We start from the raw sequence: 6,286 nt of genomic DNA on the forward strand, positions 1-6,286 counted from the left end.
TACAGTTATGAAGAAGTGAAGAAAATTACAAATTCATTTTCAAACACAGTTGGGAAAGGAGGATTTGGAACTGTCTATGGAGGAAACCTATACGATGGTCGCAAGGTTGCGGTGAAAATCTTGAAGGACTTTAAGAGCAACGGTGAAGACTTCATCAACGAAGTCGCAAGCATGAGCCAAACATCACATGTTAACATTGTTTCCTTACTTGGATTCTGCTACGAAGGGTCCAAAAGAGCAATTCTGTATGAGTTTCTAGAGAATGGGTCTCTGGATAAGTACATATCTAGCAAGGAGTCATTGAATCTGGATGTTGGTACACTATATGGAATCGCGCTGGGTGTTGCTAGAGGACTTGAGTACTTATATCATGGGTGCAAAACAAGAATTGTCCATTTTGACATCAAACCACAAAATGTACTGTTAGATGACAATCTTTTCCCTAAAGTCTCAGACTTTGGCCTTGCTAAGCTCTACGAAAAAAGAGAAAGCATGATGTCTTTGCTAGACACAAGAGGAACAATAGGTTACATCGCACCTGAGGTGTTTTCAGGAATGTACGGAAGAGTCTCTCACAAGTCAGATGTTTATAGCTATGGAATGTTGGTCCTTGAGATGATTGGAGCAAAGAACAATGTAACAAAAGAAACCACTGCTTCCAACTCAAGTTCAGCTTACTTTCCAGATTGGATCTACAAGGGTCTCGAGAACGGAGATCATACATGTAAATTTGGTGATAATATATCTAGAGTGGAGAAAGAGATTGCAAAGAAGAAGGCCTTGGTGGGTCTATGGTGTATTCAACCATGTCCATTAAATCGTCCACCGATGAACAAAGTTGTTGGGATGATGGAAGGAAGTTTGGATACTCTAGAAGTCCCTCCTAAGGCTTCTTTACATCTTTCTGCAGAGCCTCTTCCAGACTCTTCTTCACTCTCAGTAGATAATTCAAAATACTCCGAGGTATTGATATGATCCACAAGCCGGAAAATTATTTTTGAGACTCCATCATACAGAGAATTTTATTGAAGAAAAAATTAGAAAGAATTACTGAGATGTACTCTAAAAGTTGGTTTATTCCTGATATCTATTAATTTTCTAGAAATTGCTCAAATATTTAGTGTTTTGGGTGTAATTACAATTAACACCTTGGGTTAATTTTTTATTTTTAATTCCAAAAATATTAAAAAAAATACACATCAGCAAATTTATCCACGTCATTATTGACAGTGAATGTCTGATTTATATTATTTTACTTAAGGGAAAACGAAAGGTCTCGTAGATTCATATGACGACTGAGTTATAATGCTTGGTGGCTGACTTATAACAATAAATAAGCTGAAAGTAAACGTCCAATTTATATTACTTCACGGCTGAATTATAATACTTAAAAGAAACCGAAAGGTCTCATAGATTCATATGACAGCTGAGTTAACATTTTTCGTGGCTGAGTTAAAAAATTTCGTGGCTGACTTATTAGTCGTTTCATCCTTCTTCGCGTTCAATTCATAATCATCAAGAACAAGCTTCACAAGCTTGTCGTGCGTTGTTTCCGCATCTATCTGCACAACTCTACACCTTCTATCATCAGTGTTAAATACATATTTGTGTTTTTTACCCAATTACCAGAAACAACAATTACCGGAACTGGATCTATGAAAGAAAATGAAGAAGAATGAGGAAAATTAATAAGGATGAGGAAAATTAAAAAGTGAAGAACAAGGTAAAGAACAAGGTGAAGAAGAAGGTAAATAACTTCACTTTTGAACCAGGTGAAGAAGATGGAAGTTAAAAAAACGACTTTTCGTATTTCCGGAGAAGATGATGACATGGATGATGCATCCGAAGTGGCAAGTTAGCCACCAAACGAACATGTAAATCAGCCTAATTAAATTAGCCATCAAACAAGATTATAACTCAGCCGCAACATGAATACTATTACAGTAATTAAAAAGCAAAAAAATGGCTATCAAATTCAGCCGCTTAATCAACTGAAAATTTGTAACTCAGTCGTATCGTTTAATAAGTCAGGCGTAATTAAATGATTTGATGGTTATGGTAATATTACCTAAATTGGAGTACATCTGAGTAAATCTCCCAAAAAATTATGTATGGTAAAATCTAAAATGTTTAAAGTGTATGTATTTCTTCTATGTGAATTCAAATTCTAAAATTTGAAATGTTTCTAAGTTGAATTCCAACTAGATTTGGACCCGCACATACGTGCGGGATTGATTTCAAAAACTAAGGTGATTTATCAGGTTTACAATATATTACGTATGTGTGGACTTATGTTTGTAAACATATTTTTAACGAACATTATTAATATTTATAATCTAAACTCATATCAGTACAATATTTTCTATGTTTTAGTCAAAAAGAAGGATTAGATCTGTTTTGTTATTAGTAGAAATAACTACAATAAAAATATAAGATAAAAATAGTATATTTATTTCTAGAACAAAAAACTCGTCCCGTCTCATATATGTCATGTTTTTTTTCTATCTCATAATTATGGTTTTTATAAATTTGAGATTGTATTTTTTAGTCCAACATATAAAAAAATAGGTAAGAGGTTCATATGGAATATATACCCTTATATTATGTACCTTTTTTTGGGTATTTAAGTTTTATAAAATTAATGAAAATTATCCAAATTTTCTTTATGTTTTTCAAAATTTATCTATTATGTTTTTAAAAATACTTGAATTTCCTGTAAATTTTGTCCCCAAGTAGAACTTTACCTGTCCCAAAATTAATCATTTGCAAAAGAGTACAAAATTTATTGACTTTTTATTCTTATTGAAAATATCATATTTCATAGTATATTTATATATCATATGAATATATGATATCCTTTTCTATTGGTATTTTTATTCATGAAATTTATCCTTATGTATTATCACTATTACAGTAATTATGGTTGTTAATCTAATTAATGTTTGCTTCAAAAAAATATATTCGAATTATAAGGAAAATTAAGAATATTCGTGTGAATCAAAATTTTATCATTTTGATATATTTGTATTTAAAGACTTATGATATTAACGTAATGATTCAAATTGAAACCCAAACATATCTTTTTGAAATCGCATTATATGGTTCATGAAGGCGAAGATTATGGGGATTCTTTATTTTTAGTTGGTATGATAATTTCTATATATACTGTAGAATTAAATATGAATTACTTATATTACTTAAATTTATAATTATCTTTCCAAGATTTTATTGAAGATTATATTGATTCCTATCAGTTTGGATAGACAATTGTAGCCATATGTTTTGTTTTGTTTGATAACCTCAATTTAAATAGCACCCAAATTGAATAAAAATAAACAAAAATGTGAATTTAAAATTCGATTTTTAAAATATATTAATAACATTTTGATTTTTTATACCAAACATATATATACACATATATACCTAGGTTATATGTGTGGATGGATAAACAAATTTGATATATAATTACATATTATTCATGATTAAAGTCCCTTAACAATTACTCTTTCATATTTTCTCTTTCACACCATATGTAGTAACAACATTTGTTATTTTTACCGCCTCCAAACATATAAATACATATAAATATTATTAAATTATGTATGGCTAAAAACAATTAAAATCATTTTAAAATGAAAAATATCAATTTAAAATATTAGATCTTAAATGAAATATGTTACAAATTTTTCATTACAATTTTTCAAAGTTACTCTAGTCTTGAGATGTTAAACCTAAGAGAAGGAACCATTGCATTATTTATATTTTAGTTCTAAACCTTCATCAGATGGTTAAGCTAGCCATTTCAGAACCTTATAACACTGCAAAATTTATTATGATTTGGAAATAGATCGAAGAAATCACTCACACTAATATGATTATTATCAATAGGCGACGTGTAACAATATAATCATGAAGTAAAACTATACGGTTATAACTAATGTATATATGTACTAACATTAAAAAATGATAATTATACAAAAAAAAGTTCATAAGATAAAATCGATTATAAAAACCTCATTGTTTCACAGCACCCGTATTTTAACAGTTTTACAGTCTTGACTTTTATATTTCACATGTTCTTGAAGAATTTCAAATCTGAAAGACTAAAAGATATTGAAATATAAAAGTTAAGAAACTCAAATCTCAAAATATTGATGCTCAAAATTTTTTTTGTGAATGAATGAAACAAAATACTTCGATGTGTCTTATATAGAGATTAGATTAGCTCAATACAATCTATTTTAATATACTAACAAAAAGGAAAATCATAATGTAAAATCCATTTTAAACTGTTCGATTTTATAACAATATAATCATGAAGTAAAACTATACTATTATAACTAATGTATATATGTACTAACATTAAAAACGGTAATTATACAAAAAAAAATCATAAGATAAAATCGATTATAAGAACTTGATTGTTTCACAGCACCCATATTTTAGAAGTTTTATAGTCTTGACTTTTATATTTCACATGTTCTTGAAGAGTTTCAAATCTGAAAGACTAAAAGATATTGAAATATAAAAGTTAAGAAACTCAAAATTCAAAATATTGATGCTCAATTTTTTTTTTTTTTTTTGTGAATGAATGAAACAAAATATTTCCATATGTCTTATATAGAGATTAGATTAGCTCAATACAATCTACTTTAATATACTAACAAAAAGGAAAATCATAATGTAAAATCAATTTTAAACTGTTCGATTTTGTAACATAAAGTCGATAATCAAGGTTTCCGGAAATATCTCAAAATAAATAACGAAATGAAATATGTTTACATATATAAAATTTTGAATTTATAATTTTATACCTGTTTTTATAATTAGCTAAGATAACTACAGAATTTGGTAAGCAGCTTAAATTTCGTATATATGATAATCTAATTTTTTCAAACTAAATCAAGAAAAGATATGAAACGTGTAGACTTTTGTATCACATTAATTTCTTAAATAAAAACAATTTTCCCAAATTACTGAAATTATATATGGTCGTATTTAACTTGCTTATTAACAACCATTTGAGGTTAATTAGATATTTGATTTGATATCATTATTTAAGGTAATATTCGAGATTTCAACTTAATGATTCATTTTTAATTAGAATTTAAATATGGATAGTTTTCTATATTGAATTATATGTTATTTAAAATGTGTGATTAATGTTCCACAATATTAGCTATGGAAGTTACTAATTATCACCGATACTGATTTGTTTTCACTTCCCTAAAATATATTTTTTTTGTTTGACTTTTATGGTGTATAATTGTGGTCGATTATGTTTGGATGCAAGACTTTTTATTCTTGATCTGTTTTGTAAAACACGATCCTAATTTTATATTAATAAAACCGGGGTCACAAACGGATCATCTTGTTTTTACATTAAAAATTACTTTAATGTCCTTCTCCTATTGTATGCTTTTTAATTTATTCAGGGTTATTTTATGTCATATATTCTCAAGTTTCATTTTTCCTTGTAAATAATGCTTCCCTTTTAATAGTATAGATACAAATATTTACTTGTTAAAATTACAACTAATTCTTCCTAGTGTTACAACTTACAAAAATATATGTTCAAATGAACATATCCAAAATAATGGATTTGTGGGTTATGTATATATGACACTTTCTTATACGTTAAACAAGATTCTCGTCACGGCATCTAATAAACAAAATTTGTATCTGTCACTTTCACTCATGACTTGGTCCTTCAACATCTCCAAGTCTCACATGTTCTTGTTTTCTTTAATAAAACTTTTTTCATAATGAGTTTATTTAACAGACAGAGAAACAAGAAGAGTTAAAATCATAAGGATAATACTTGATTTACCTTTCAAGATTTAATTATGTTTTTGCTTAGCTGAATTTTACTCACAAATTATTTATTAGTTATATAATATATAAAAAAAAAATATTCTTAACAGAAACAGAGCTTACATCTTCGTGTAGCTTTTTTTAATAGTTTTACTAATCATATCAATTTCAATATATACTTACAAAAAGTGATGAATTCTCAAGCATTTAGGGTTTAGTTTGGTGATATTGGTCATATTTCTGTTTTATACCCTTCCTTGCACTCTAAGCAACCTAGCTCTGATGCGACTCTGCGTCTGTGTTGAATCATCACAGCAAAATTCCTTTCCTGGCGAGAGAGTCGGGGCGAAAATTGTGGGCATATATCGGAATGTCTCCAACTTGTCATACATAGAAGATTGTTCTCTTTCTTTCTTCTCTAATCTATCATTCACAATAATCCGGATAATACATATATTTTGAACCCGGTATC

At 28.3% G+C, this 6,286-nt stretch overlaps 1 pseudogene; it reads left to right on the top strand.

Annotated features, from left to right (window-relative positions):
* Positions 1 to 1,029, top strand: part of LOC104734084 — a 4,209-nt pseudogene extending 3,180 nt beyond the window's left edge.

The sequence above is a fragment of the Camelina sativa genome, chromosome 12 (assembly GCF_000633955.1).
Source record: "Camelina sativa cultivar DH55 chromosome 12, Cs, whole genome shotgun sequence".
Classification (NCBI taxonomy): domain Eukaryota; kingdom Viridiplantae; phylum Streptophyta; class Magnoliopsida; order Brassicales; family Brassicaceae; genus Camelina; species Camelina sativa.